This window comes from Mobula hypostoma, chromosome 3 (assembly GCF_963921235.1).
Source record: "Mobula hypostoma chromosome 3, sMobHyp1.1, whole genome shotgun sequence".
Classification (NCBI taxonomy): domain Eukaryota; kingdom Metazoa; phylum Chordata; class Chondrichthyes; order Myliobatiformes; family Myliobatidae; genus Mobula; species Mobula hypostoma.
The window spans coordinates 232,370,475-232,391,015 of NC_086099.1; positions in this window are offsets into that span (position 1 = coordinate 232,370,475).

Consider the following 20,541-nt stretch of genomic DNA (forward strand, 5'->3'; position numbering starts at 1 on the left):
GGAGGTCATGTTCCTTATTAGAACTAACAACAGAGAGACAATGTCCTGCAAAGATAATTTAAGGTGCAGGGCAGAAAGTTAGGAATTAGGAACTCTCGCGTGGTGATTTCAGGTGCCACATGCTTGCGAGGGAAGATATGGTAAGTTCGTACACTTAAATGTGTGGCTAACAATTTAGTTCAGAATGGAGGGCATCGAGAACACAGATTATTGGGCTCTCTTCCGGGATAAGTGGGATTGGTGTCTGCTGGCCACCCCCCAAGTACAGGAGGCGGAGAGCAGCAGACACACAGAGCTCCGGGAATCCGGGAGCAGAGCCACGGCTAGCACCCAGCAGCCGGAAGGGGAAGCAGCCCAGGAAGCCAACAACCCCCCCGGCCCAGAACCAGAACGGCCACACCCGGAGGAGTACTACCAGCAGTACCTGAGCCCACAGAAGGTGGAAAACTTACCAAAGGCGGTGGGAATGAAGGCTCAGGATAGCAAGGGTGAGGACGGAGAGCAGCCAAAATAAAAGACTTACAATGATGGCAGACCTTAAATTGGCGTGCTTGAATGTGCGAAGTTTGAAGAGTACTGGGCGATGCGTCAGCACGCTCCAGTACCTGGACACTGTAAAGCCCGACGTGACCTTCCTCCAGGAGTGCGGACTACCACATCTCCGTAACTACCGGAGGTGGTCACGGTGGTGGAAAAAAGGTTTGTCTGTGTGGTCGGGGGGCAACGATTGTCGCACTTCCGGCCTGGGGATTCTGCTGCGGGGAGACAACTTCTCAATCACCCAAGTTAAAGAGGTGGTTGCGGGGCGCCTCCTGGTAGCAGACGTCAAATACCGGGGCACTCCGCTCCGGCTGATCAATGTGTACGCCTCCCCCGTGCGCAGCGAGCGGCTGGCCGTCTTCGAGCAGCTCCCACAGCTGCTGGTGACGTCTCAGCCGGTCGTTCTGGCCGGAGAATTCAACTGCACCATTGATGCGGCTGGAGGACCCGGCAGTGCCGACGGCAGGCTGGACAGTACCTCTAGACTCCTGAGGGAAACGGTGAAGACAGCCAAGCTGCGCGACGCCTTTGGCACCCCCACAGGTGGAGCACAGCCGCAAGCCACCTGGACACGATCGGACGGCTCAGCCCCCTCCCGGATCGACTTCCTCTTCCTGTCAGAGTCCCTCACGGTCAGGTCCACCGACGTCACGCCGGTGTTCTTCTCTGACCACTGCCTTCTGAGAGCCACCTGTCGCTTACGGGAGGACCAGAAGGCAGGCAGGGGGACTTGGAAGCTGAACGTAAAGCTGCTGACCCCAGAGAACATCGAGGAACTAGAGAGGGAGTACACAGGTTGGAGAACCTTGAAAGCCTTCTTTGATTCCCCGGTTCACTGGTGGGAAGCCACCAAGGAGGACATTAAGAGGTTCTTCATCTGCAAGGGTATCCAGAAGGCAAGGCAGGAGCAGAGGGAACTGCGTAAACTCCAGACAGAGCTGCAGCAACTTCTCCTTCTGCAGTCGAAGGGGGTGGATGTCAGGGAGGAATTGCGAGAGGTGAAGGGCAGGCAAGCACAGCACCTCGCCGCTGAATCCTCCAAGATCATCTTCCGATCAAGGGTCCGAACCGTGGAGCAGGGCGAGACGTGCTCACGCTTCTTCTTCCAAAAGGTGCACAGGGGGAGCTCTGTGATCCACAACCTTAAGGAAGAGGACGGCTCAGTCACGTCCTCGCAGACCGACATACTGAGGATCTGCAAGTCCTTCTATGCCGGTCTGTACGACGAAAAGGCCACAGAATCCACAGCCTCCCGCAACTTCCTGTCGTCTATCACGCAGGTCTTGGACGACGGCAAGCGGGAGAGTCTGGATCAGCCACTGACCCTGAACGAGCTGACAGGCTCCATCCGTTCCTTTGGGTCGGGTAAGACTCCCGGAAGCGACGGCTTACCGGCTGAGTTGTACTCGGCTCTGTGGAACTGGATGGGCCCAGACCTGCTGGAAGTGTACAACGCTATGCTTCTGGCAGGCAGTATGTCTGAGTCCATGAGGAAGGGCATCATCACCCTCATCTACAAGCAGAAGGGGGAAAGGGAGGACATTAGAAATTGGAGACCCATCTCTCTCCTGACTGTGGACTACAAGATCCTGTCCAAGACTATCGCCAACAGGGTCAAGTCTGCTCTGGAACAGGTGATCCACCCGGACCAAACCTGTGCTGTACCGGGCAGGAAGATCTCAGACAGCCTCGCGCTGCTGAGGGACACCATCGCCTACGTGCAGGACAGGGGGGTGGACGCCTGCCTGGTCAGCTTGGACCAGGAGAAAGCCTTCGACAGGATATCGCACACGTACATGGCGGACGTGCTCTCCAAAATGGGATTTGGGGAGGGAATCCGGAATTGGATTAGACTGCTCTACACAGACATCCGTAGTGCAGTCCAGATCAATGGGTGGGAAACAGACAGCTTCCCCATCAGGTCTGGAATCAGGCAGGGCTGTCCCCTCTCCCCTGTCTTGTTTGTCTGCTGCATAGAACCCTTTGCGGAAGCCATCAGGAGGGATTAGGGCATAAGAGGGGTGACGCTGCCAGGCAGTGGAGGGACCCAAGTGAAAACCTCCCTGTACAGGGACGACGTCACCGTCTTCTGCTCTGATCCGAGGTCAGTTCGCAGGTTGACTGGCACCTGCGAACAGTTCGAGCTAGCGTCGGGGGCCAGGGTCAACCGCACGAAGAGCGAAGCCATGCTCTTCGGCAACTGGCCCGACCGATCCAGCGTCCCCTTCGCCATCAGGTCTGACCACGTGAAGGTGTTGGGGATCTGGTTCGGAGGAGCTGAGGCGTGCAACAAGAACTGGCAGGAGCGGACTGCCAAGGTGAAACAGAAACTGGGACTGTGGGGAGGGCGCTCCCTGTCGATAACGGGCAAGAACCTGGTCATCAGGTGTGAGGTGCTCTCCGGGCTGCTGTACTTGGCGCAGGTCTGGCCCGTCCCCCGCTATACAGCTCGGAAATCACCCGGGCTGTCTTCAGATTCGTCTGGGGATCCAAGATGGAGCGGGTGAGATGGACGTCATGCACAAGTCCCTGGACAACGGGGGCAAGAACGTCCCCAACGTCGCCCTCACCCTGATGGCCAGCTTCGTATATGGCTGCATCAGGTTGTGTGTAGAACCCAGGTATGTGGGCACCAAGTACCACTATGTGCCCAGGGTCTACCTGTCGCCATGGCTACGAAGGATGGGTCTGGCCCCACTCCCGCGCAACGCCCCCGTCAGCTGGTCGTTGCCGGCATACCTGTCCTACGTAGCAAAGTTCTTCCAGGAGAACGCCTTTGACCACAGGGCCATCAGTGTCCTGCAGGCACTGCAGGAGAAGGACGTGATGGACACAGTGGGGTGGTTCCCTGAGCAGACTGTCCAGTTCATCTGGCAAAATGCCTCATCGCCAGATCTCACCAACAGGCACCAAGACCTTGCCTGGCTGGCGGTGAGAGAGGCCCTCCCAGTCAGAGCCCTCCTGTACGCCCGGAACGTCGTCTCCGCACCCCACTGCCCACGGGAGGACTGCAGTGAGGAGGAGTCTGTGACCCACCTCTTTGCACACTGCCAGTTCGCAAAGAGGGTGTGGAGGAGGATGGACAGGCTAGTGTCACGTTTTATCCCCAGCAGCTGCGTAACAGAGGACTCTCTGATCTACGGGCTGTTCCCGGGGACGCACACGGAGACCAACATCCGGTGCTGCTGGCAGATCATCAACTCGGTGAAAGACGCTCTTTGGTCGGCCTGAAACTTGATGATCTACCAGCACATGGAGATGTCCGTGGGAGAATGCTGCCGACTGGCACATTCTCGGCTGCAGGAGTACGTGCTGAGGGACGCACTGAAACTCGGTGCAGCCACCGCAAGGGCCCGGTGGGGAAGGACCACATTATAGGTTTCTCCACCCGTGGGAGTGGGAGGGGTCGTGGGCGGGGAGTATACCCCTCAACAATGATATGGTAAGCTGAACTACTGGAGTGCCACGTGGGTGGCTATAAATACGGATATGTACTGAGTATAATGGAAACGTATGTAAAGGATGAAAAGTTATTGAATGGTTTATTGTATATATTTATTTTCGAATAAAGTATATTTTGAAATTAAAAAAAACAGACATTGGTTACAGTGAAGGGGAAGTAATATTCTCACAGGATGCTTGCTGGAGCCACCCTAGTGATTTTTATCGTGTGGCATGTGGAGGGGGTGTTGGGATCCAGAGCTACAGGTCAGTAAGTAGCATTGAGCAGATGGGGCGTTATGTGTTTGGTGAGTTCAGGAAGGTTTCCAGAAACCGTATGTAGATGGTCCACTAGGGAGGGAGACACAGTTGGTATGGTATTGGGAAATGAACCTAGCAAGGTGATTGGAGTTTAACTGGGATAGATTTATGGATCTTAATTCTGGAAGGTTTCAGATGGTTATTGATAAGAATATCTTTGTATCTTCTGGTCAATGATTGTAAGTTTGCGGAAGAATTAGGTAGGTGTCACAGAGAGTTGTCTGGGAGCTGATGTTACTGGTTGTCACTGAATGGAGCTGATGTTAGCTGATGTCTGACATGTGAGAGTCATGTACAGCCGAACCAGTCAGAATTTAGTCACATTCCCTGTGAGGAGTGTAGAGAAGGGCAGGGATGGTCAGGAACTTAGCGTGATGAGAAATAATGTATTTGTTTAAAAATGTAAGAGGAATCATATGCAAGGACGAGGATGATGAAATTGGCCATGGTCTTGCAGGAACATACAGGAAGCAGGAAGCAAGTCACACAGTGAATCAGGAGAGTGAAGAGTGACCAGGAAAAGTCCTAATTCAGGAGGATCAACGAGAATCACAAAGCATCTTGCGCATATACAGAAAAAAACAATATAGTGGGGATAGGACAGGACCACCCACGGACAAAGGTGGGAGTTTATGCACGGAGCCAGAGTTAGCATGAGAGGTAGAACATTAATACTGGTCTTCACTAAGGAAAAAGACAAGGAAGAAAGCATGAAGAGAAAGGCGGTATGGTGATATTCTCCTGCGTGTTGATACGAAAAGGAAAGTGCTGCTGGATCTCTCAAACCATTTTGATGGGTAAGTCCTTTGGGGGAATTTAGTACATTAGGAGACACAGACCACATGCGGTTAAATATGATGTTTAAACTGCCGGGAACTTACTGTAGAACAGAGATCTTAACAACATCTGGACCGTACTGCAAGGTAAGGGAATAGAAAAATAGAAACATAGAAAATAGGTGCAGGAGTAGGCCATTCGGCCCTTTGAACCTGCACCGCCATTCAGTATGATCATGGCTGATCACCCAACTCAGAACCCTGTACCTCCCTTCGCTCCATACCCCCGATCCCTTTAGCCACAAGGGCCATAATCTAACTCCCTCTTAAATATAGCCAATGAACTGGCCTCAACTGTTTCCTGTGGCAGAGAATTCCACAGATTCACCACTCTCTGTGTGAAGAAGTTTTTCCTAATCTCGGTCCTAAAAGGCTTCCCTTTTAACCTCAAACTGTGACCCTTCGTTCAGGACTTCCCCAACATCGGGAACAATCTTCCTGCATCCAGCCTGTCTAATCTCTTTAGAATTTTATACGTTTCAATAAGATCTCCCCCGTAATCTTTTAAATTCCAGAGAGTATAAGCCTAGTCGATCCAGTCTTTCATCGTATGAAAGTCCTGCCATACCAGGAATCAATCTGGTGAACCTTCTTTGTACACCCTCAATGGCAAGAATGTCTTTCCTCAGATTAGGGGACCAAAACTGCACAGAATACTCCAGGTGTGGTCTCACCAAGGCCTTGTACAACTACAGTAGTACCTCCCTGCTCCTGTACTCAAATCCTCTTGCTATGAATGCCAGCATACCATTTGCCTTTTCACCGCCTGCTGAACCTGCATGCCCACTTTCAATGACTGAAGCTGAGAAGCAGGACATCCAAGGTAGTAATCTCGGGATTGCTACCTGTGCCACGTGCTAGCGAGGACAAGAATAGTAGGATCAGGCAGATGAATGCGTGGCTGAGAGACTGGTGCAGGGGGCAGGGCTTCAGATTCTTGGATAATTGGGATCTCTTCTGGTGGAAGTATGACCTGTTCAAAATGGACAGGTTACACCTGAACCCGAAGGGGGCCAATATCCTGGCGGGAAGGTTTAATGGAGCTGTTAGGGAGGGTTTAAGCTAATTTGGCAGGGGGATAGAAACCGGAATGATAGAGCGGATGAAGCGGAAAACAGAAATAAATCTAAGATAGTGAGCAATAAAGATGTCAGGAGAGACAGACAGGTGATGGGGCAAATTTGTAGCCATTGGGATGAGTTGCACTGCAATAAAGTTGCAGTGAAGTACAGTGTTATGTGGTTTACTGAAACAGGGCTGCACGAGGACATACCCGACCAAAACTTTTCCATGGAGGGCTTCCATACCGTTCGGGCTGACAGGAAGTGCACTGAGAGCGGTAAGCATGAAGGAGTTGGGGGATTGCTGTTCTGGTTAACGACAGATGGTGCAATCCTGGTCATATTACGATTGAGGAACATGTTTGTAGACCGGATGTTGAACTTTTTGCTGTTGGACTCCGGCCATATTCCACCGAGATACAACACAGGACATCAAGGGAAGTTGCTCCTGCCTGTGGCCATCGAACTTTGCAGCTCCTCTCGTGGAGGGTCAGACACCCTGAGCCAATAGGCTGGTCCTGGACTTATTTCCATCTGGCATAGTTTGCATATTGTTGTTTGATTGTTTGTGGTTTTTGTATTGCCATATTTATCCTCTATTCATTGTTGGTGCAGCTGTAACAAAACCCAATTTCCCTCGGGATCAGTAAAGTACATCTATCTATCTACCTATCTATGTATCTATCTGAAATCAAAGTGAAAAGTACCAAACACTGGTCTTAAGGTGTTATACTTAAATGGACGCAGCAGACGGAATAGGATGGATGATCTTGTTGTACAGCTACAGATTGGCAGGTATGATATTGTGGCCATCACTGAGACGTGGCTGAAGGGAGCTGAACGTCCAAGGATACACCCTGTATCGGAAGGATAGGAAGGTAGGCAGAGGGGGAGGAGTGGCTTTATTGGTAAGAAATGATATTAAATCATCAGAAAGAGGTGATATAGGATTGGAAGGTGCAGGATCTTTATGGGTTGAGTTAAGAAATCGCAGGGGTAAAAGGACCCTGATGGCAGTTATTTATAGGCCTCCAAACAGCTGCAGTGAGGCGGACTACAAATTACAACAGGAAATAGAAAAGGCTTGTCAGAAGGACAGTGTTATGATAATTGTGGGGGATTTTAAAATGCAAGTGGAATGGGAAAATCAGGTTGGCACTGAATCTCAAGAGAGAGAATTTGTAGAATGTCTGCAAGATGGCTTTTTAGAACAGCTTGTTGTTGAGCCCACTAGGGGATCGGCTGTACTGGATTGGGTATTGTGTAATGAACAAGAGGTGATTAGAGAGATAGAGGTGACGGAACCCTTAGGAGACAGTGATCATAACATGATTGAGTTCACTGTGAAATTTGAAAAAGAGAAGCCGAAATCTGATGTCGGTATTTCAGTGGAGTAAAGGAAATTATAGTGGCATGAGAGAGGACTGGCCAAAGTTGACTGGAAAGGGACTCTGGCGGGAAGGGTGGCAGAGCAGCAGTGGCTGGAGTTTATGCGAGATGTGAGGAAGGTGCAAGACAGGTATATTCCAAAAAAGAAGAAATTTTCGATTGGAAAAATGATGCAACCGTGGTTGACAAGAGAAGTCAAAGCCAAAGTTAAAGCAAAGGAAAGGGCATACAAGGAAGCAAAAATTAGTGGGAAGGCAGAAGATTGGGAAGTTTTTAAAAGCTTACAAAAGGAAACTAAGAAGGTCATTAAGAGGCAAAAGATTATGAAAGGAAGCTAGCAAATAATATTAACGAGGATACTAAAACATTTTCAAGTATATAGACTAAAAGACAGGTGAGAGTGGATATAGGACCGATAGAAAATGATGCTGGAGAAATTATAATGGGAGATAAGGAGATGGCCGAGGAATTGAACGAGTATTTTGCATCAGTCTTCACTGAGAAAGACATCAGCAGTATACTGGACACTGAAGGGTGGCAGAGAAGAGAAGTGTGCGCAGTCACAATTACAACAGAGAAAGTACTCAGGAAGCTGAATAGTCTAAAGGTAGATAAATCTCCCGGACCAGATGGAATGCACCCTCGTGTTCTGAAGGAAGTAGCTGTGGAGATTGTGCAGGCATTAGCGATGATCTTTCAAAAGTCAATAGATTCTGGCATGGTTCCAGAGGACTGGAAGATTGCAAATGTCACTCCGCTATTTAAGAAGGGGGCAAGGAAGCAAAAAGGAAATTATAGACCTGTTAGCTAGACATCGGTGGTTGGGAAGTTGTTGGAGTCGATTGTCAAGGATGAGGTTTACAGAGTACCTGGAGGCATATAACAAGATAGGCAGAACTCAGCATAGATTCCTTAAAGGAAAATCCTACCTGGAAAACCTATTACATTTTTTGAGGAAATTACAAGTAGGCTAGACAAGGGAGATCCAGTGAATGTTGATATTTGGATTTTCAGAAGGCCTTTGACAAGGTGCCGCACATGAGGCTACTTAACAAGATAAGAGCCCATGGAATTATGGGAAAGTTACATACGTAGATAGAGCGTTGGCTGATTGGCAGGAAACCGAGAGTGGGAATAAAGGGATCTTTTTCTGGTTGGCTGCCGATTACCAGTGGTGTTCGATAGGGGTCCGTGTTGGGGCCGCTTCTTTTTACATTGTACATCAACGCTTTGGATTATGGAATAGATGGCTTTGTGGCTAAGTTTGCTGACGATACGAAGATAGGTGGAGGGGCAGGTAGTGTTGAGGAAATGGAGAGTCTGCAGAGAGACTTGGATAGATTGGTAGAATGGGCAAAGAAGTGGCAAGCAGAAATAAAAGGGCAGACTATTATTTAAATGGGGAGAGAATTCCAAGTTCTGAGATGCAACGGGACTTGGGAGTCCTCGTACAGGATACCCTTAAGGTTAACCTCCAGGTTGAGTCGGTGGTGAAGAAGGCGAATGCAATATTGGCATTCATTTCTAGAGGAATAGAGTATAGGAGCAGGTATGTGATGTTGAGGTTCTATAAGGCGCTGGTGAGACCTCACTTGGAGTACTGTGGGCGTTTTGGTCTCCTTATTTAAGAAAGGATGTGCTGACGTTGGAGAGGTACAGAGAAGATTCACTAGAATGATTCCGGGAATGAGAAGGTTAACATATGAGGAACGTTTGTCCGCTCTTGGACTGTATTCCTTGGAGTTTAGAAGAATGAGGGGAGACCTCATAGAAACATTTCGAATGTTGAAAGGCATGGACAGAGTAGATGTGACAAAGTAGTTTCCCATGGTGGGGACAAGAGAGCAAGATTTAAGGATTGAAGGGCGCCCATTCAGAACAGATATGCGAAGAAATTCTTTTAGCCAGAAGGTGGTGAATCTATGGAATTTTTTGCCACGGGCGGCAGTGGAGGTCAACTCATTGGGTGTATTTAAGGCAGAGATTGATAGGTATCTGAGTAGCCAGCGCATCAAAGGTTATGGTGAGAAGGCGGGGGAGTGGGACTAAATGGGAGAATGGATCAGCTCATGATAAAATGGCGGAGCAGACTCGAAGGGCCGAATGACCGACTTATGCTCCTTTGTCTTATGGTCCTATGGTCTTATGGACTGCTGTACAATGACACCCATGTTTCGTTGCACCTCCCCTTTTCCTAATCGGCCACGATTCAGATAATAATATGTTTTCCTGTTCTTGCCACCAAAGTGGATAACCTCACATATATCCACATTAAATTGCATCTGCCATGAATTTGCCCACTCACCTAACCTATCCAAGTCACCCTGCATCCTTTTAGCATCCTCCTTACAGCTAACACTGCCGCCCAGCGTCGTGTCATCCACAAACTTGGAGATGCTGCATTTAATTCCCTCGTCTAAGTCACTAATATATATTGTAAACAACTGGGGTCCCAGCGCTGAGCCTTGAGGTACCCCACTAGTCACTGCCTGCCATTCTGAAAAGGTCCCATTTATTCACACTATTTACTTCCTGTTTGCCAACCAATTCTCTATCCACATCAATACCTTACCCCCCAATACCGTGCGCTTTAAGTTTGCACACTAATCTCCTGTGTGGGACCTTGTCAAAAGCCTTTTGAAAATCCAAATATACCACATCCACTGGTTCTCTCCTATCCACTCTACTGGTTACATCCTCAAAAATTTCTATGAGATTCGTCAGACAGCTCCACACGGTAGGCTTATTCAAAAAGTTAGAAGGCATGGGATCCAGGGAAGTTTGGCCAGGTGGATTCAGAATTGGCTTGCCTGCAGAAGGCAGAGGGTGGTGGTGGAGGGAGTGCATTCAGATTGGAGGATTGTGACTAGTAGTGTACCACAAGGATCTGTTCTGGGACCTCTACTTTTTGTGATTTTTATTAACGACCTGGATGTGGGGGTAGAAGGGTGGGTTGGCAAGTTTGCAGACAACACAAAGGTTGGTGGTGTTGTAGATAGTGTAGAGGATTGTCAAAGATTGCAGAGAGACATTGATAGGATGCAGAAGTGGGCTGAGAAGTGGCAGATGGCGTTCAACCCGGAGAAGGGTGAGGTGGTACACTTTGGAGGGACAAACTCCAAGGCAGAGTACAAAGTAAATGGCAGGATACTTGGTAGTGTAGAGGAGCAGAGGGATCTCGGGGTACATGTCCACAGATCCCTGAAAGTGGCCTTACAGGTGGATAGGGTAGTTAAGAAAGCTTATGGGGTGTTAGCTTTCATAAGTCGAGGGATAGAGTTCAAGAGTCGCGATGTAATGATGCAGCTCTATAAAACTCTGGTTAGGTCACACTTGGAGTACTGTGTCCAGTTCTGGTCACCTCACTATAGGATGGATGTGGAAGCATTGGAAAGGGTACAGAGGAGATTTACCAGGATGCTGCCTGGTTTAGAAAGTATGCATTATGATCAGAGATTAAGGGAGCTAGGGCTTTACTCTTTGGAGAGAAGGAGGGTAAGAGGAGACATGATAGAAGTGTACAAGATAACAAGACGGAGTGGATAACCAGCGCCTCTTCCCCAGAGCACCAATGCTCAATTCAAGAGAACATGGCTTTAAGGTAAGGGGTGGGAAGTTCAAGGGGGATATTAGTGGAAGGTTTTTTACTCAGAGAGTGGTTGGTGCGTGGAATGCACTGCCTGAGTCAGTGGTGGAAGCAGATACACTAGTGAAGTTTAAGAGACTACTAGACAGGTATATGGAGGAATTTATGGTAGGGGCTTATATTGGAGGCAGGATTTGAGGGTCGGCACAATATTGTGGGCCGAAGGGCCTGTACTGTGCTGTACTATTCTCTGTTCTATGACATGATTTTCCTTTCACAAATCCATGCTGACTTTGTCCGATGATTTCACCGCTTTCCAAATGTGCTGTTATCACATCTTTGATAACTGACTCTAGCATTTTCGCCACCACTGATATCAGGCTTACCGGTCTGTAATTTCCCTTTTTTAAAAAGCGGGGTTACATTAGCCACCCTCTAATCCTCAGGAACTAATCCACAACCTAAAGAGTTTTGAAAAAATATCACTAATGCATCCACTATTTCTTGGGCTACTTCCTTAAAGCACTCTGGGATACAGACCATCTGGCCCTGGGGATTTTTCTGCCTTCAATCCCTTTAATTTACCTAACACCTCTTCCCTACTAACATGTATTTCCATCAGTTCCTCCGTCTCACTCGACCCTCGGTCCCCTACTATTTCCGGAAGATTATTTATGTCCTCCTTAGTGAAGACAGAACCAAAGTAGTTATTCAATTGGTCTGCCATGTCCTTGTTCCCCTTGATGAATTCACCTGTTTCTGACTGTAAGGGACCTACATTTCATTCAAGCAATATTTTTCTTTTCACATAAAAGAAAAAGCTTTTACAATCAGTTTTTATGTTCCATCCCAGCTTTCTCTCATATTCTTTTTTTCCCTTTCCTATTTAAGCCCTTTGTCCTCCTCTGCTGGACTTTGAATTTCTCCCAGTCCTCAGGTACAGGCAGAATTTTCCAAAAAAATGTTCGTGGACTCAGGCTGATTATCTGAGAACCTCGCTTAAAAACTGCTACGCTCTAGACATTGAAGATCACGGAGATCAGGCCCAAAGGCCACGACTTGGCTAGTGCAGATAGAAGGTGACCGCACCGGTTTCCCTCGAGAGACCAAAGGCGAGCTGGACGGTGGGTTCACTGGCTGTAAGATACTGTCATTTGTGTATATGAGTAATAGAAGGAAAGAGACTATGTGAGATAGGGGAGTTACCATGGCCAGGTTCAGGGCCGTATCCATGACAGTTATGTCCCTCCCCGATAGTGACCGAGTTCAAGGCCATGGTCTGAATTACATTGCAAAGACACAAGAATCATTAATGACAACATTTATCGCATTGTTATGAGACTAGCCGGGGCCACGGGAGGCAGACAAGTGGGTCACGGTTAGGAGGGGGAAGGGGAAAAGTCAGGTGATGGGGAGTACCCCAGTGGCTGTGCCCCTTAACAACAGGTACTCCTGTTTGAGTTCTGTTGGGGGGGACAGCTTACCCGGGGGAAGCGACAGTGGCCGTGCCTCCGGCACAGAGTCTGGCCCTGTAGCTCAGAAGGGTAGGGCAAGGAAGAGGAGGGCAGTTGTGATAGGGGACTCGATAGTAAGGGGGTCAGATAGGCGATTCTGTGGACGCAGTCCAGAGACCCAGATGGTAGTTTGCCTCCCTGGTGCCAGGGTCCGGGATATTTCTGATCGTGTCCAAGATATCCTGAAGTGGGAGGGTGAGGAGCCAGAGGTCATGGTACATATAGGTACCAATGACATAGGTAGGAAAAGGGATGAGGTCCTGAAAGGAGAATATAGGGAGCTAGGAAGGGAGTTGAGAAAAAGGACCGCAAAGGTAGTAATCTCGGGATTACTGCCTGTGCCACGCGACAGTGAGAGTAGGAATGTGATGAGGTGGAGGATAAATGCGTGGCTGAGGGATTGGAGCGGGGGCAGGGATTCAAGTTTTTGGATCATTGGGACCTCTTTTGGCGCAGGCGTGACCTGTACAAAAAGGACGGGTTACACTTGAATCCTAGGGGGACCAATATCCTGGCAGGGAGATTAGCAGGGGCTACTGAGGTGACTTTAAACTAGAATGGTTGTGGGGTGGGAATCAAATTAAAGAGGCTAGGCGTGAGGAGGTTAGTTCACAACAGAGGGATGGGAACCAGTGCAGAGAGACAGAGGGGTGTAAAGTGAGGGTAGAAGCAAAAAGTACTAAGGAGAAAAGTAAAAGTGGCAGGCCGACAAATACAGGGCAAGCATTAAAAATGGCCACTTTTCAACATAATTGTATAAGGGCTAAGAGAGTTGTAAAAGAGCGCCTGAAGGCTTTATGTGTCAATGCAAGGAGCATTCATAATAAAGTGGATGAATTGAAAGTGCAGATTGTTATTAATGATTATGATATAGTTGGGATCACAGAGACATGGCTCCAGGGTGAGCAGGGATGGGAGCTCAACGTTCAGGGATATTCAATATTCAGGAGGGATAGACATGAAGGAAGGGGAGGTGGGGTGGCGTTGCTGGATAAAGAAGAGATTAACGCAATAGAAAGGAAGGACATAAGCCAGGAAGATGTGGAATCGATATGAGCGCGAGGCTGTCTGAGATCTTCCTGCCCGGTACAGCACAGGTTTGGTCTGGGTGAATCACCTGTCCTAGAGCAGACTTGACCCTGTTGGCGATAGCCTTGGAGAGGATCTTGTAATCCACATTCAGGAGAGAGATGGGTCTCCAATTTCTAATGTCCTCCCTTTCCCCTTTCTGCTTGTAGATGAGGGTGATGATGCCCTTCCTCATGGACTCGGGCATACTGCCGGCCAGAAGCATAGCGTTGTACACTTCCAGCAGGACTGGGCCCATCCAGTTCCACAGAGCCGAGTACAACTCAGCCGGTAAGCCGTCGCTTCCGGGAGTCTTACCCGACCGAAAAGGAACGGATGGAGCCTGTCAGTGCGTCCAGGGTCAGTGGCTGATCCATACTCTCCCGCTTGCCGTCGTCTAATACCTGCGTGATAGACGACAGGAAGTTGCGGGAGGCTGTGGATTCTGTGGCCTTTTCGTCGTACAGACCAAGAGAACTTTGTTACGTAGACTTGGGGAGAGCAGAGACTCGGAACAGCTGTGTCACACCTGACCTGTGAGAGTTATTTAAAGCCGAATGCTTCAAAATTGAAATGGTTTTTGTGAGGAGGAAAGACAGGAATCCAGATCTAAGAACATTGAATGAACAGAGATGTTGTAAATGCAGTCAAGAAGGAAAAGGAACCGTGAGGAATGTTTAGAATGTGGAAATTAGACAATGACCTTAATGAATATGCTACAATATGCAAACTAAACAGATAATCTGCAGTGCTGAATGATGGGAGGGGAGAGGGAATGATTTTGCTGAGCAAGCCTGGGCAGAACACCTTGTACATACATTAAAAAACAAAAGGGGCACTACAGAGAAAGCAGGAATGTAGACAACTCTGTGGTGGAGGAGTGAAATAATGTCTGGAGCCTGAATAAGTGACCAAATCACCAAATTAGTATTTCACCTTAGTATTCATAAAGTAGAATGTGATGAAATAAAGAAGGATACGCTGATATTCTACGCACATTGGTAACAAGTTGCTGGGAGCGTTGGGCTCTCAAAGAACACGAATATGGATAAATCACAAGGTCTGGATGGAATTCATTCAGATTTCTGGAGCTTTCATTGGGATCTTTGTAGTCTGTTTTTAATTACACACATTGCTGCAGAGAACTGCAGATGAGCCAATATTGTTCACCCAGTTAACAAGGGCTAGAGTGAAAAAAACAGAAAACCACATCATTGACACAACAACTTGATGCAGTTTTCCATAGTGAGGAAGATTTCCAAAGGATTCAGCAAAACGTAGACCAGATGGAAATGTGGGCAAATGAATGGCATATGAGGTGGTGTACTCTAGGACATGAAATTATAGAGGATGTTTTTTTTACAGAATCTCTCTCGCTGTAACAATCTCTGTAATGCCTGTGACATGCTTTGCCTCAGGATGTGGTAGATCAGGGAGTCGGTCAGTTTCCTCTATAAATTCACATGAGGGACATGCACCAGTTATAGCTCCTGACTGACTGTGTGAAGGAAATGGAGGAGGAGATCGCCAGACTTGGGCTCATCTAGAACAGTGAGACCAGATCCTTTAGTGAGAAGGTCACATCTAAGGTAACGGATGCTGATAAGTTCAGCGACCACCAGGAGAGACAAAGGGAAGAGTCGCACAGTGCAGGGTCCCCCAGTGGCTGCTCTTCCCTTTGTCTCTTTTGAATACTGATGGTGGAATGACCTCTCAGGGCACAGCAGCAGCAGCCAAGCAGATGGCACTGACAGCGTCTCTGATGCCCAGTAGGGGAGGACGAGATCAGGCAGGACAGTATTTTGAGAGAAGACTCAAGATTCTGTGGCTATAAAAGAGATAGTAGGATGGTGTGTTGCCTTTGAGTACCAGGCTCAGGAACGTGGCAAAGCGAATGCAGGAAGTTCTTAAGTGCTCGTGGTGCAAATAATTTGGTAAAAATAGTGTTAAGATTGTACACAATGAACAGAGGGAATTAGGAAAGAACTTAAAAAGCACAACTTCAAAAACAGTAATTTCTAGTTTACACACTGTGCCACATACTGATGAAGATAGAAATAGAATGATGATTCAGATGAAAATGCGACTGAGGGGTTGAGACAGGGGGCAAGATTGAAGTTCTTGGATCACTGCAATTTCTTCTGTGGTAGAGAGACTTGCACACAAGCGGTGAATTGCGCCTCAACTGGAGGGGTCCAATATCCTGTAGCTTTGCGAGTGATGCTCAGAATAGTGTAAATGGGAGTGGTGGTCAGTGTGACCCTGAGCAGGAGACAATACTGTTGCCAATGACAGCAAATTGATTCAACAGAATAGGCAGGAGCACAGACAAAGAAGAGGAAAGACAATTTACTTATACTGCAATTACTTCAATGCCCGATGCTTGACAGGTCAGGTGCATGAACTCAGGCGTGACTGACTCTGGGGACTGCTGGATCAATTCCTTTTATGTATAAGTCTATGATTTGGGTGACAGAATTAATGGCTTTGTGGTCAAGTTTGCAGACAATTCGAAGACAGGTGGAGGACAGGTAGTGTTGAAGAAGCAGGGAATCTGCTGAAGGACAGACAGATTGGGAGAAGGGGCAAAGAAATGGAAGATGGAATATCATGCAGGCAACTGTATGGTCCTGCATATAAGCAGTAATGGTGTAGGCTCTTACTAAGTAGGTTAAAAATTAAGAAAAAACAGAGGTGCAAAGAAACTTAGAAATCCTCCTGTAGGAAGTATAACTAGCAGTATGAGTCGGTGCTACGGAAGACAAATCAAACACTAGATTTATTTCAAGAGGACATGTATATCAAAGCAAAATGTAACATTGAGGTTTCCAAGACATTGGTGAGACCGCACTTGGAGAACTATGAGTGGTTGTGTGCCCCTTATCCATAAAATGATTTCCTGGCATTGGAGAGGGTCCAAATGAGATTTATGAGATTGATTGGGGAATTCAAAAGTTTAATGTTTGAGGAGTGATTAGTGGCTCTAGGCTTGTACTCGGTGGAGATCATAAGAATTCGGGGGATCTCATGGAAACCTATTGAATACTGAAAGGCCTATATAGAGTCGATGTGGAGAGGATCTTTCCTATAGTGGAGGCATCTATGACCAGAGTGCACAGGCGAAGAGTAGAGGGATATACATGTAGTACAGAAATGAAAAACAGTTGCTTACAAAGTCGGAAGTGAAACCTTGAATTCATTGGCACAGACAGGTGTAGAGGCCAAGCCATGCTGTATAAAATGAAGGTTAATAGGTTTTGATTAGTCAGTGCATCAGGAGGTTGTAGGAAAAATCAAAAGAATGGTTTTAAGAGGGGTAAAAGAATCAGCCATAATGGAATGGTTGATCAAACTGGATTTTCACTGAACGGCCTGACTCTGCCCCAATATTTCTTATGGTACTATCACAGCTGCAACAGAATCATTGCGGAGGGAAGGGCAGAGTGGACAGCTCAATGCTCCAGGATATCAAGATGCAGGTAAGAAGGGGGAACGTGAAAGATTGTGCCAAGTGGGAGTCCTTTAAAAGTGTGATGTCAGGTGTTCAGAACCTGCATGATTATTTTAGGGTAAAGGAAAAGGCTGGCAGGTTTCAGGAACCCTGGTTGATAAGAGATACTGAGGTCATCGTTGAGAAACTGCAAACCGCCTGCTTACATTTACCTTTGAGCCAAAGCAGTTAGATTCACTTGCCTTCACTTGCCCCATCATTGAAATCTTCTGACAACCAACGAACTTACTTTCAAGGACACCTCATCTCATATTCTCAAAATTTATTGTTTCTTTAATTATTGTTTCCTCTTTTTGCAATTGCACAGTTTGTTGCTTTGGTTGACCGCGCTAATTGGCCGGTTTGCATTAATTCTGTTATAGCTATTATCTTTAGAATAGATAACAGTTATTATTCTATAGATTTGTTGAGCAGATAAGACAATTTATCTCATGGTTGTATATGGTGACATATATGTACGTTGAGCTCCTGTCTACTGCCTTTCATTCTTCCTTGCTTTTATAAAGATTATTGTTATTTCTCACATTTACATTGAAACGCAGTGAAAGGCATCTTTTCCATTTTTATTTGAATCCTGTCTATTTGCTTTAATCACAGGGCAGAAAATCACTAGAATCGTCAATTTCTGGAAAAGGATATTGTAGGGCACGTCAAGAGATAGATACAACAACATTTCTAAGTCACTGAATATCCCTCTAAGTACAGTTAAATCAAACATCACAAAATGGAAGTAATAAGGCACAGCTGTGAAACTGCCAAGAGCAGGCTGTCCTCTAAAACGGGCAATTGTGCAAAAAAGGGACGAATGATGGAGGGCACCAAGAGACCTATGGTAACTTGAAGGGCGTTACAAGCTTCAGTGCCGAGATGGGAGAGACTACACACACAGCAACTGTTGTCTGGGTGCTTCACCAATTTTCTTGCTTTACAGTAACCTTTTCACGGAGTTGCTTGGAGTGTTCTTTTGTCTTCAATGTATAGTTTTTGCCAGGACACTGACCTAGCAGCAACTTGACCTGATGTATTTTTACGACAGTCAATTGAAACATCCTGACTGCACACAGTGATCTCCATTTAACTGATTATAGGAATTCAGAAAACAAATCACTGCACCAGTGATGATTTGGTGTGTCATATTAAGGGGGGTGAATACCTATACAATGCATTATTTTCGTTTTATCACTTTGTAGATAGCATTTTCATCTTGACACGAAATAGTCCTTCTGTTATTCGGTGTCAAAAAAGCCAAATTAAACCACTGTGAGATAATGTTGTAAAAAATAAAACAATGACACTTCGAAGGTGGATATGAAAACATTTTTTAGGTGCTGTGACAGGAGGACTGATGTTGTCCTTGATCCTGCTGCTGCCTGTTCTCACTCCTTTTTGTCTGCTGCCCAATGGAAGGTGTGACAAGAGAAAATGACAGGAGTGGGAAGGGTCTTTGATTATGTTAACTGCTTTCCCGGGGCAGCAGGACTTGCAGGCCGAGTCAATGGAGGGGAAGATCGTTTCTGTGACAGACTGGGCTGTGCTCACAAAGTCCTCCTCTAATATGACTTCACAAGTTGCCACAGCTCACTCATCTGCACTGAAGATCATTTACCATTCCTCAGCCTGCTCACCAGGCTGATCAAGAATCCCTTATATCAAAATCAAAATTGGGTTTATTATCACCGGCGTGTGTTGTGAAATTTGAAAGCTGTTAACATTAGGTATGAGGTACGGAAGCCTGAAAGCACACACTCAGCGATTCAGGAACTGCTTCCTGCCCTTTGCCATCCAATTCCTAAATGGTCATTGAACACTTGGATACTACGTCACTTTTTAAATATATATTATTTCTGGTTTTTTGCACAATTTTTATCTGTTCAATATACGTATACTGTAATTGATTCGTTTATTTATTATTGTTATTATTATTATTTAATTTTGTTTTTTTTTCTTTCTATATTATGTATTGCATTAAACTGCTGCTGCTAAGCTAACAAATTCCATGGCACATGCCAGTGATAATAAACCTGATTCTGATTTTTTTTTTACTTACTAGCAGCAGTTCAATACAATACATGATAACATAGAAAGGAAAAAAAGAAAACAAGTAAAACAAGAAAAGTAAGTATATATTCATATTTAAACAATGAAATTTAGTGCAAATACAGAAATAATACATATTATAAAAGTGTGGTAGTGTTCATGGACTCAATGTCCATTTGGGAATCGCATGGCAGAGAGGAAGGAGAAGTTCCTGAATCACGAAGTGTGCACCTTCAGGCTTCTGTATTTCCTTCCTGCCCCCAACAATGAGAAGAGGACATGTCCTGGGTGATGGAAGTCCTTCATTATTGAACACAGAACATATAATAGTACAGCAGAGTACAGACCCTTTGGCCCACAATGTTGTGCCGACCCTCAGACCCTGCCTCCCATATAAGCCCCCACCTTAAATTCCTCCATATACCTGTCTAGTGGTCTCTTAAACTTCACTAGTGTATCTGACTCAGGCAGTGCATTCCACGCACCAACCACTCTCTGAGTAAAAATCCTTCCTCTAATATCCCCCTTGAACTTCCCACCCCTTACCTTAAAGCCATGCCCTCTTGTATTGAGCAGTGGTGCCCTGGGGAAGAGGCGCTGGCTATCCACTCTATCTATTCCTCTTATTATCTTGTACACCTCTATCATGTTTCCTTTCATCCTCCTTCTCTCCAAAGAGTAAAGCCCTAGATCCCTTAATCTCTGATCATAATGCACACTCTCTAAACCAGGCAGCATCCTGGTAAATCTCCTCTGTACCCTTTCCAATGCTTCCACATCCTTCCTACAGAGAAGCGACCAGAACTGGACACAGTACTCTAAGTGTGGTCTAACCAGAGTTTAATAGAGCTGCATCATTACCTCGTGACTCTTAAAACTTTATCCCTCAATGTAAGAAAGCTAACACCCCATAAGCTTTCTTAACTGTGAGGTAACTTTCAGGGATCCACAGATCCCTCTGCTCCTCCACACTACCACGTATCCTGCCATTTACTTTGTACTCTGCCTTGGAGTTTGTCCTTCCAAGTGTACCACCTCACACTCCATCTGCCACTTCTCAGCCCACTTATGCATCCTATCAATGTCTCTCTGCAATCTTCGACAATCCTCTACACTATCTAAAACACCACCAACCTATGTGTCGTCTGCATACTTGCCAACCCACCCTTCTACCACCACATTCAGGTCGTTAATAAAAATCACGAAAAGTAGTGGTCCCAGAACAGATCCTTGTGGG